We start from the raw sequence: 12,069 nt of genomic DNA on the forward strand, positions 1-12,069 counted from the left end.
TCCTACTCTTCCTCGTCACAGTACTGATGACCCTCCTCACCCTCCCTGCGGGGAAGGTCCCATGCTCCGGCTTGGTAATATGAAACTGAGTGACGTGGATGTGGGGGAGGAGTTATAGGCATTTAAAGAAATAGAAGAAGATCCTGTGTCGGAGGCAGGGGCCTCATGAGATAAGTACTGTGACGAGGAAGAGTGGGACTAGGATTAATGAAGATTACTGGTAAGTAATCAGCGCATTCGCTTGCACACCTAAACCCCTTATCACAATCCATTTTCAAACTCTGCACTCTCCTCCTTGCACCCTGGTGCCATTACTCCTATTCCCACTACAACCTACTAAACCTCTGCTCCGCCCCTTCTTAGCACCCTTCTTTTCAGATCCGCCAGAGCGCCTGGGGACCACAGCAGTGGGGACAGTGCGCGGTACAAATACCTTTAACATTAACATGCAAAATGTAAACAACAGCAGTAAACTATTGGTTTTGCAAATGCTTGTTAATGCTCATAATTTAAAATACTTTTAAACAATCCAGCTTCCTCCTCAATTCTATTTTTTTTAAAACTCATGATCGGAATCGTTTTCAAAACCGAGAGATTACTGTACAAGATGGTGGCAACTTTGCAGTGAGAGCTCGTTCAAAGTGTTTACTTCCTGCGTTAGAACGGAAAGGTGGCACTAGCATGGCGGTCACAGATGAGAAGGAGGAGTCGGATGCAGTAGTTTTCAGAAGCTTGAACGAACGATCACTGCACTACAAGCTGCAGAGCAAGGAGTAGTAGCGAGCTGTCTGTTGTCCCCTGGATGGCAGGTAGGCATGTGGCTATCGTATATCCCACATTGCTTACAAAGAAAACCACTGTATGTTTCATCCGCTGCCTATGATTCCGCTCCAAAAAAAGTTCAATCGGTCGTGTTCATAGGCCGAAAGAAAGAGGAAATGTCATTTAAGACATGGGCGGTGGGTTCCCTGTTTCTGCCCGCCAAAAGATGGGCATATTCACGATCGCTTGCTATACGGTGTTTTGACATGTAAAGCGGCGTGTACACACGTTGATAAAGCCATAGTGCAGCCTTAGGTTGGGAGGAGATGGATACCTTGTGTGCACAGCGATTCAGAGGGAGTTGTAGCAGAGCACGGCCACGGACTGATACAGAGTATCTGCACGGAAAACAATGTATACTATAGTCTTCACATTGTTATTATTTGTGTTTTTAACATCGTGCAGCAGTTAGCGCTTCATGAAAGGTGTAACCACATCGTTTTGTAAAGATAAAGAGAATTGCTTGCAGGGGCGGAGCCAGCCTCAAATTGTTTGTGGGGGATGGGGTTGCGGTGGGGCTGTCTTGACAGTTTTGAAAGCTGGTAGTGAGTGGGGCCATTAACCCATTGCGCTGTCGATATATATATATATATATATATATATATATATATATTTTCCCCCCCAACACCCCACCCCTTAGCCCAGGAGGCTGAATACATGGCTATTATTTATTTGTTCAAATTTGTAAAGCGCCCACTGCCCTAAGGCATTGTGGCGCTGTTAAGAAGGCTTACTTGGTTACATAAGTGCATTTGAAGGCATACAAACATGAAGCTTCATACAGGTTATAAAGTGCATGACATAGATTAGCTGGTTGTGTGTGCAAACCATAAAGGTGCCAATACATATTACATTGCAGGGTCTATATAGTTTACGTGGTCAAATACAGTGAGCGAAAGCATGGTACCCGCCACTTCTTATATGGCGCTAGCAACAGGCATTTGCGTGGTCTAAGATAGTTGAGCATATACGAGGTGTCAGCCACATGTTGCATGGCGGCAGAGACTCGTATATGCAGAGTCATAATCATGGGTAGGTATGTGGTGCCAGGCATAATAGCCCAGAGGGGGCATGCAAGTATGCATGGTAGAAATCAACATATAATAGCATGGGGCCAGCCGCAGGGTGCGCAGTGGCAAAGGTTGATTGACGGGCGTACTGCAAGCCTCGGCCGGGTATTGCAGGCAGCTACACACACTTACAGGGGTAGGGCAAGGTGGGGATGAACCCCATAGGTCCAGAGGGGGGGCGGTCCAACATATATACAGGGTGCAGCGGGTGTTGGGGAGGTTCACATGCATACAGGGTGAAGCGGGGGGTTCACATGCATACAGAGTGAGGTGGGTTGGGGGTTCTCATGCATACAGGGTTATGCGGGTGGAGGCGGGGCGGTTCTCATGCATATGGCCATTAGATGCATCTTTCACCCAGGCTATTTAGTTCCACAAAGTGATGCTAATCTCATTGGAGGTGTGGACCATCTAAAAGCTGAGCAGAGTAGGTAGTGAGTTTATTGCATGTCTTAAATCGCTGAAAGAACAGGGGGGATAACTAGACTGTTCAGGATGGCATTGTCTTGTATTCTGGAATTTATAGTTTACCATTCTGGATGACCATGACATTCTTTTGGCTTAACATGCTGCTATAAGATGTACATATTGTCATGTGGATCTATTATGCGATTTGTGTATTTGTAAGTAAACTCTATAAGGCATTATTACTGTAGGCCTTGAAATCCAAACTAGCTGTCCCCAGTAAAGCTTGAAAGGTAGGTATGTGGTAAAATCTGCAGAGTAGATTAAAATCCTGCTTCACTTAAGCCAAGTTTTGTGATCCTGGTCCCCCTACCTGCACTCCTCCTCCTTCGTCATCCCACTCCCTCCATTTTGAATGCCTACAGATGCCACTAGTTTCTTTTCTTCGCTTCCAGCATTGGATTTAGATTGGTTTTACAGACAAAACTGCTATTTGAAAAAGTTAATGAGTGAACTGGGTTTAAATAATTCATGTCTGAAAGCAGGATATGTATTATAGTGTTTTTTTTTTATTGCAATAACAGACTATCAATATTCTGCTGAGGTGAATCCTGCATAATCTTTTAAAGTCCCATAGATTAAAGAATGAGCTACAAAATGGGAGTGCTGGACATATATTATTTTACATAAGGAAAAGGGAAGAGTGTCTCTTGCATGTTTGGCTGCAGGAAAATATGCAAAGGTTTGGTTCTCCTGAAGAAAGGGTCCCAGGAATGGCCCTTGTGACTGTCGACTCGAAGAATGAAAGGTGTAACTTGCTGTTTGGCCAGTCACCGACTGCACCAATGTATCACAGAGATATTCTCTCGGACAGTCATTAAAACCATATCCAGTTGATGGTTTTGACGAGCCAGAGGTCTCATCAATGGATCAGATCGACTGTCAATAAAGCCAGGTATCAATGATGTCATTGGAGACATCCCGACATAACCGCGTTAGCCATGAAGCACATATACATCCATTCATGAAGCTACACAGACATGCACTAGTTTATTGCTCGTATACCTGAAAAACATGCTTATAACTCCTGTAGGTAGAGAACGGATACATTTACATAATGCAAAGTACCTTTCCTTTCTTTTGCCAAAGCGAAACTGCAAGATGCAAAATATACGTGGTACAAGTTTGCATCAGCTTTATTACAACTAACCATAAGAAGCCATGAGGACACATAGGGAACTTATAGGGTGACTGTGAGTCTTCTAAGTGCTATAATTAAAACAAAGTAGAGCATCTGAGAGACAGTTTAAAAAAGGGCAAGGTAAGATTTATTTTGCGCATATCATACACTTGAGTGGACTTCAGGTTTACACACGACCACTATTTCATGGAGAGTGGAGAAGTGAAGTACCTGAATGGTGCACAGCACCTCATTTTAAACAGAAGTGAAGCCTGCATCAAAAAGGGTCATTTGTTATTTATTTACAAAAGATTATAACACAAGTATGTTGAGATTACATATACAATGGGCCTCATTACGGTTCCAGTGGTATCCATGTGAGTGCTACCGGCGGGTTGCCGCCGGACCTGTAATTATTTACTTGCGCCTGACTTCCCGGTGCCAAATGGAGATTACAACCCCGGAGTCAGGTGCTGGTAAATTGTAAGTCCCCATTCCACCACGGAAGCACCGGTAGCGTTAACGGTGCAGGTGCTTCCGTGTCCGGTCTGCCTACTGTGGCCACTGAGCCTGGCAGGGTCAGACCTGTCGGTTACGGCGCCTCCGGCAGGCAGACATGTAATATGTAATGTAATATGAATGCCCATCAGATCAATAACCATAAGCATAAGTTATGTAATAATAACTCTGATAAATCTATCCTAGTCAACAAAGTAACTGAGGCCCCCCCTCAAAGGAGCGCTTCTCAATGTAAGATCGTTTGTCGCCCATGCTACCGACATTGCCGACCTAATCACTGAAAGCAATCTGGATTTCCTTGCAATTACGGAAACTTGGCTACATAATGCAGCAGGACCCACACTCATGTTAGCTATCCCCGATGGCCACACCATAGTTAGACAAGACCGAGACAACGCCCGAGGTGGCGGTATTGCCATTATTTCCAAAACATGTCTCTGCCTTATACTAGCCCCTACGCATCTGTCACAATCATGCAAAGTTCTTTCTGCCAAATTTCAGATAAATAATTCACAATCACTCACTATTCACCTAATATACAGACCGCCTGGTCCTCTTGGTACCTTTTGAGGAGGATATGCATAACATAATCATGAATAACCTTAAACCTTCCTCCCAACTACTCCTATTAGGAGACTTTAACTTAGGCTTCAATGACCAAATGGATAAAAATGCAACAGCTATAGCCAACATAATCAACGCACTAGGTCTTTCCCAAAAAGTCAACAAACCTACCCACCTAAAAGGGAGAACACTGGATTGGATAGTGGACTTCAACTGCTCAGCTACCATCTCTTCCATCCTGCCATTATCGTGGACAGACCACTCTTTGGTGTCCTTCCACTTATCTACCATAAGACCCACTCCATTAGCTCAGCCACTAGCGCCACCATGCTCAATTAGAAGTAAAAAAAGTATCACAGTAGAGAAAGTCATCTCTGCTATCCTGCCCACCTTGAATGCACTGCCAGAAAAAATCTTGATCCTAGTTCAGGAATTTAATAGTATGCTCACCACTCTAGACAAAATTGCCCCTGTCAAACTCAGACCTAGCAAACCAATAGCCCACTTAAATAAATGGTTCACGCCACAACTTAAAGACCTTCGTATCTTAAAGTAAAAAAGTGAAACTAATTGGAGACTTTGCCCCTCCAGCAAGAACAAAGCTAAATTAACCTCACTTTCCTCACAGTAAAAGAAGGAAATCTGCCAAGCAAAACGCAATTCCTACGTTGAGCGCATTGCTAATTCCAATTCTAGTATGAAATAACTCTTCTCCATACTCAAAGAACTAGAATCCCCAATAGCTATACCCGATGCTTGCACCATCGACAAATACTGGTGCACAGACATCCAACACGCTCTAGCTAACAAAATTAACATGCTCCAAAATAAAATTCAGCAAAAAAAAAGTACTTGACCTACAGTACACGCCTAATATCCTCCTGCCTAGTGTTTCACCACCGGCACGCAATACCACCTTCCACTTTTCTAAAATGTCTACCTTGGAAGTAGAAAAAATGATCTTGTCACTGAAGCCCTTGAATTGCAAAGGTGACATTTGCCCAGCACAATTAATAAAAGATGCTGCCAGAGAACTATCCCCTTTCATCACCAAACTGATAAATGCCTTCTTTGCCACAGGCACCATCCCTGCTAATCTTAAACAATCATGGGTGCTCCCTCTCTCAAGAAACAGACGCTAGATCCTCTCATCCCTACTAATTACTGGCCCATTACTACTGTCCCATTTCTACTCAAAATATTGGACCAAGCAGCCTATATCCAAATTCAAAAACATCCTGAAGTGCACAAACTCCTAGGTAATAGACAATCAGGCTTCCGTCCACTACACGGAACAGAGACCGCTTTAATCGACCTATAGTCCCAAATAGACAAGCAGAGAGACAAAGGTAAAACAGTACTCCTTCTCCTACTTGATCTCTATGCCGCATTTGATCTGGTCAATCACAAGGTCCTTTGCCGCCACCTCGACTCTGCGGCCCACTTCTCCACGGGAGCCATCAAATGGATTGAGTCCTTCCTGAGTGAGAGAACTATGAGAGTCTTCTCCCCCCTCAGCAGCCGCAGACCCAACACCCATCCTACGTGGTGTTCCTCAAGGTTCTTGCGTCTCGCCAACCCTCTACAATATCTTCACTAAGCCCTTGTTCGACGATCTGGACCATCTGGTTATCACCTACACCAACTACACAGATGATCCTCAGATTCTCCTCCCGCTTTCTGGGGATCACAGTCTGGACACGGGATTGGTGAACAAAGTATATCTTATCATCGAAGCATGGATGGCCACTCATGGCCTGTGCTTGAACAATGATAAGACTGAATTAATAATTCTGGGCTCAAAGGCCAATATTAAAAAACTTGGTCAAAAATTCTCATCATTTAATATTGACGGAAACACCATCAAAGTCTCTAAGGAGGTAAAAACCCTTGGATTCTACTTGGACTCCACACTGTCTTTTGATAAACAGGTCAAATCCCTGACCTCCTCTATGGCTTACACCTGCAAGTTACTCAGAGGTGGTAAGCCATTCCTCTCTAATGACAGTTGCCTTATCTTGGCCAGAGCCCCAATAATCTCTAGAATTGACTACTGTAATGTCCTATACTGTGGTGCCAATAAAACCATCCAAAAGCTCCAAACATTACAGAACAGTGCCTTAAGAGCAGCCCTAGGCATAAATAAAAGAACCCATATCTCCTCCCTGAGATGCCAGCACAAATTGTTATCCACGTCCAATAAAATACAGCTAAAAACGCTTTCCTTGACTCACAAAGCCCTTAATAACGCAGCCCCCAGCTACCTTATAAATAAACTCCAGAGAAGAACCTCGATCAGACCCTCCAGAATTATGAATGACAACTGTCTGACCATACCGAAATACAAGCTCACAACTATCAGTGGTAATAGCTTCACTGTAAAGGCAGCTACATCTTGGAACTCACTGCCTCCGAGATTTGAGAGCCGACCAACCCTACCTAAACATCAGAAAAAATGTAATAAAACACATCATCGCCACTGACCCCTAGCCTCCCAGCACCCATTCTAGACTGTACTTGGCCCACACCTGAAGAGACGTATTCACCATGCATCAATATTGTATTACTGTGTAACATTTAAAGACCATGTGGAATCCAGCCCTTATGTGAGTTTAAGGGATATATGAAGGGTATCACTCCTGCAACATTTCTTCTGTACATTGTCTTCTATTTTATCTCTGTAATTACATAGACCATTCTTAGCTTTTGCTCCTATTTTGCACATTGTGTATATTCTGTATATTTTGTAAACATGTAAGTACTGTATCTGGTGTATATTTCGTAACTTTGTAAATTTTGCATCTTCATACTGCTGCGCCCGTTTACTTGCGAGTCTGGTGCGCATAACAAATGAATAAACAAACAAACAATATGCCGGTCTGGAAACAATGGTGCCAGTAAGCTTACCGGCACCCTTGTTTCCAGACCGGCAGGGTCAGAATGAGGCCCAATGTCACCCTAATCCCCAGAAGGCAGAACAAATTGCATATTCAACAGATGTTATTGTTATGTCGGGAGTCTCCACTACAAGCTCTTTCCGTCGGTTCACGGATGGTGGCTTATGTTTGAGACTTTAAACACAGAATCCACTTGCCCTTCGGTCCAACAATGGTCACCCTATTTGCACAACCTTTAAAAGATACCTTTTGTGCATTTAACAAGTGGAAGGGCTGAACACTATGACTCATTGTGTAAATAACCTCTGCTTAGTGCAGCCTGTCTTTACATACCATTTAGTTAAGAGAATAGAACCATCTTGGAACAGCCTTTCTTACTTCGCGGAATAGGAGGACCTGTCCTTAATGTTATGTAATCTAGGTTTATCAGTGAAGGCCAGGCAGCTGAAACATGCCCGCTACACGGACCCAGCCTTTTCCTGTAATGACTGACACAGGAAGCCATGAACACATTTTCCATTTTGTTTTCACTCGATGACTGACGAATGCGACCCCATTTTGAACATTACTAAAAGAACTGGATTTTGATCACAACAAAGGGGATTATCTTAGGGCTAAGAAAGATGCATATTATTATATTCTAACAGCTGAAGTGAATCAAGTTGGAAAGACAGGCCTCATATATATGGAAGGGGAGACGCGATCAACTACAGCACGAGGCGCAGAGCTGGTGTTCAGTCAAGGACAAGGGCAGGTGGAAAATTCCTGGTTCCAGAGGCAGCAAGCCACCTGCAAGAATTCAGAATACAATCCTCATAATTGCAGACCGAAGGGCTCATTTTGCGGTCCCCCCTGCATGTGACCCGGCAGAACAGTACAATGTTCATTTACTTGTGGTGGGAAGAGAAGCTGTTCCCACCAAGACAGAGTGGTGTAATACAAGTGTTGCCCACAAAAACTGCAACCTGCAGGCACTTTCTCAGGCGTACGTGCTAAGACCGTAATAATATGGAACGCACGTCCCTTCATGTCCCTTCCCCATCACCAGAGTGCCAGGCCTGGGGGAGGACCCGCTCTAGCCAATCCAGAATCTCTTTTTGTGAGGTGGTATAAAATGTTGCATGGGCCAATTATCTTCCTGCGACCCTGTAACTGTGGAGTTCCTAACATTTAGGGGAAGTCTTGGGCGGAGCCACCTGATATGGAGGACCAATAAACAGACGAATGTATAGTTGTGTACATAGTTAGCCCAAACTGACCTATGAGGACACCCCGTAGGTTTTTGGGGTAGATGCGATTTTTGTGCCATCACACGTGCATAAAACCGTGTGACAGGCTCAGAAGCTGAGAATTATTTGTCCTGTATGATCCCTGTCTGTTTTGGATAACAAAGACTGTATACTTTGCCCCATGGCTGAGTCTTCCGTTTTTGCGGTTGGAAGCGTTTGATGGGCCCAGGTTTCGCTGCTAAAAATCTGGACCAATGCTATGAGGTCCCATCCGCAAGCCCTTAGCACTCCTGTGCAACCCCCATCACACCATTATTTACAGGACATTACATTTGGGATGAGAACAGGCACATAAGTGCACCCATTGGGGAACAGTTCTCAGCTTGAGCAGTGGCAGGGAATTACATTTTGACCGCAGGGCCACTGTATTCACCAAATGTTTTTTATTGTTCCTGCAATGTGTTCAAAGGCTTAAGTATAACCTGTCAAATATGACGGAACCATTAAATAGGAAAATTGATAACATTGCAGAGAAATCTTGAAATGCAAGGTTTAACGATTTGGAGCAAAGGATGTTCTTTCATACGTTCCTCACAGTCTAAAGTTGTCTACAGGTACGGTAGGCTTAAAATTCCATTATGTTAGTGTAATTTATACCTGTACTGCTGCCATTGGCATGGTTTCCCAGGACTCTTGTGAAAAATAAGATTGAGGTGGTTTTGTTAGTGGGAGGAAAGGAAAAGCGCACAAGTGATTTTGATCCGGTGTTCGTATTTTCAGTTCAGAAAACTGGTTACTATATGTGGGGTTTCATCTATATGGTCTGGACTGATGGGCGTGCAGGCTCTTGAGTCCATATGATTGGCCTTATGTGCCAGTGGCGTAAGTATGCATTGTCTGTGTTATAGTTGTTTGAGCTGATGGAGGAGCCGGTGCAGGGGTTTTGCCGTTTGTCCGTTTGGGGGATGTTTTTTATATATCCTGTGTTAATGGATAGTTATTGCATATGGTATGTTAGCAGGAGTAGTATGGATGGTTTCCGTATGACTTAGTAGGGAAACCGTGTGATCCTCATGGCATAGGGTTAAGTTGCACTCATTCAGTTAGCATGTTGGGTGACTGAAATCTAGTGTGCTCTGGCCAGGTATGTTTGGTCTCTCTGACAGTGGTCTTTGGGCGTTCCAGAAGTTCATTGAGATGTTTGAAAATGCTGATTTCACCCCTCCTCCCCCGGTCCCCAATATTTCATTTTCGAATAATGTTTGTGTTCAAGGTGTATGTTATTACTAGACATCATGGTTCTGTTTGGTGTATAGATGGAGATTTTGACTTGTAGAAGTGTGGTCCCTGTTCGTAAATTGCTCAGTGGGTACGATGTTGTTCCATCACCAGTTCTTTTTTTCGATTCGATATTTGCCGAAACGTTTTCAACAAAAAACGAATCGAAAAAATATATGGGTGTGGAGTGTAAGAGTATATAAGGGGTGGGAGCTAATGGAGGAGGGTTTGGGGGGAACACGTCAAATATAAAGCTCATTGAAAGGATAACTGGGGATGAAACAACATAGAACCGCTTTGTGAACAATGCAGTGTGTTTTGAAATAGACATTTTTCTTGGCTGGTAGCCAGTGTAGTGATCTTAGTGCTGATGTGATGAGTTCACTCTTGTTGAGGCTTGCTGCTGCTTTCTCAGGTAGTCTGGTATGTCAAGGTAGATGTTGTTGACCTAGTTTATTCTTGACATAAGTGAGATGACGGGAGAATGTTTTTGGAAATGGGTACTATCGGTGTGATGGATCACAGATGGAAGATGGATTTCGTTTTCCTCTGCCTTAACCTGAGGTTCAATTGTTAGTTCATTGCCCATCAGGATTTCTGAGATTTTTTAACCACCTTGGCAGCTTCTGCTCTGGTTCCTATTTCTGTAGACCATGGTATGGATGGTTGGATAGAAGGGTTGTTGGACGTGGTTATGATTTCAGTTTTAACTATGTTGAGTTTGAGGTTGTTGGTGTTCATCCATGTATTGGTTTGTGAGACGCAGTTGATGATTGGTTGATATTTCCTTGTTGGTGGTGATTTTGTAAATGTTTTTGACTTTCATCTGCATGGTTGTAGCATGCGTGTTGAAATTCTGTGAGGGGGGGGCATCTAAATGTTGAAGAGTAGTTGTGAGAGGGATTAGTCTTGTGGAGCACGACATGTGCGTATGCTTGAGGGTCATCAGAAGGGGGATAGTCCAGTGTGTTTCGTCTTTTCGGTCAGAAAGGATTTCATTCATTGTAGTGCAACGATTTCTGTTTTTATAGATCCATATCTGTTTTTGGTACGCAATTTGGACCTGTTGGTTATGTTTCCTCCATACATGTTTTCTTTAAAGGTCCAAGGTAGGGGTTAAACCATCTTGCAGCCAATTTATTTTGGGATGCGGGTGAAGTTTCTTCAGGTCTATGGAATCTGGGGGTTTCTTTGCTACAGTGGTGCCTCCGTTATTTCATCTGGTGGGAGTGTCCAGGAGAGGATTGTGTGGTTTTGTGGATTCCAAAAAGATGAATTCTGCTGTGTTGAGGGATTCTGAATTTGTTTTCTCAGTTGGAGCTAGAGTTTTGTAGGCAGCACATACTTGCACTGGAGCATGAATTACAAAGGGTATCACACGGTGGTGCTCCAAAGAATGTATACTAGAGAAGCCTTTGTAGTTGGCATTCCATCCAATGTGTGTCCTGCAGTGTGGTTGCGCCTTCACCCTTTGTTGTAGGTGCATGCTGGCTACGTGGGAGGGTTGTAATTTGGTGGGGTAGCTGGTATCCTCTTGCAACCAGTTGTTGGTCTCCTAGTATGATTAGATGCTTGTGTTCTACTGCGATGCTGGTTATGCTGTCTATGAATTTCTGTGTAGGCCAAATTACACGTGGGTGGTCTGTCTGAGTAGTAAAGATAGATTGGTTTAATAGATGTTGGAAGAGTGATTCACAGTTCTGTTTAGCTATAGTGAGACTGTGATTTTTAAGCATTCTTCGTAAGTTACAGTTAGGCCACCACCTCCATCTTTTGACTTCTCGGTTGGATTGTCTGAGTTTTAAGTTTCTAGGGAGGGATTCAGGTGCAACTGCCTTAAAACGTAACCTAGAATCTACTTCCACTAGTGCATCTGTATGATGTAATCCCAAACAGTTGTCTGTGTTGATATCCAATATGTGCCTTTGGACTTTTTCTTGGAGTTACAGCACCCCATATATCTACACCATTTATTTATAGTGTGATAGCCATTAGTCTATTCCCACCCTACAATCCCAAAAATACAACATAAACAAATATTACATGACAGTTTCCATAAAAAGACCTACACACATCCACATTTAACAATACTTTAAAAAAAAAAA

The 12,069-nt window shown here is 43.5% G+C and overlaps 1 protein-coding gene across 1 annotated transcript in view; it reads left to right on the forward strand.

Annotated features, from left to right (window-relative positions):
• Nucleotides 1–674: 674 nt before the first annotated feature.
• LYST (lysosomal trafficking regulator) overlaps nucleotides 675–12,069 on the forward strand; it is a 3,942,656-nt gene continuing 3,931,261 nt past the window's right edge. The window contains exon 1 of the mRNA XM_069606985.1: nucleotides 675–809. The gene's annotated coding sequence lies outside the window, so the exon portion shown is untranslated. The remainder of the gene's footprint in view (nucleotides 810–12,069) is intronic.

Source organism: Ambystoma mexicanum, chromosome 4p (assembly GCF_040938575.1).
Source record: "Ambystoma mexicanum isolate Mex_15411 chromosome 4p, UKY_AmexF1_1, whole genome shotgun sequence".
NCBI classification, from domain to species: Eukaryota; Metazoa; Chordata; class Amphibia; order Caudata; family Ambystomatidae; genus Ambystoma; species Ambystoma mexicanum.